At 48.3% G+C, this 296-nt stretch overlaps 1 protein-coding gene across 1 annotated transcript in view; it reads right to left on the bottom strand.

Annotated features, from left to right (window-relative positions):
* LOC119586451 overlaps positions 1-296 on the bottom strand; it is a gene marked incomplete at its 3' end in the record, with an annotated part of 3,070 nt that overhangs the window by 1,449 nt on the left and 1,325 nt on the right.

The following is a 296-nucleotide window of genomic DNA, read 5'->3' as shown; positions in this document are numbered from 1 at the left end:
CATATCCTTAACGTCAGATAAATGCACGACGCCTGCCACCGGCGCTGAAAACCCGACAAAGCCGCTGAGTCGCCAGTCATAAAACCTCGATTATCTCAACTCCTCGAGATAATCCTCGCGAAGCCAGAGGTGCCCATGATCCTCGTCTCAGCCGGGCTTAAGAACTTCTCACCTCGGAGAACTTGTGTTGGAAAGGAGGTTGTGAGCGCTTCGTAATAGAGTTTTTTTCTGAATAGTTTTCCGATTTTTTTCCCCTTGAAATATCGATTGTCTGATGTCTGCATGAACTGTCCCGC

This window comes from Penaeus monodon, chromosome 21 (assembly GCF_015228065.2).
Source record: "Penaeus monodon isolate SGIC_2016 chromosome 21, NSTDA_Pmon_1, whole genome shotgun sequence".
In the NCBI taxonomy this organism is placed as follows: domain Eukaryota; kingdom Metazoa; phylum Arthropoda; class Malacostraca; order Decapoda; family Penaeidae; genus Penaeus; species Penaeus monodon.
This window is presented reverse-complemented; position numbering and strand designations above follow the sequence as displayed.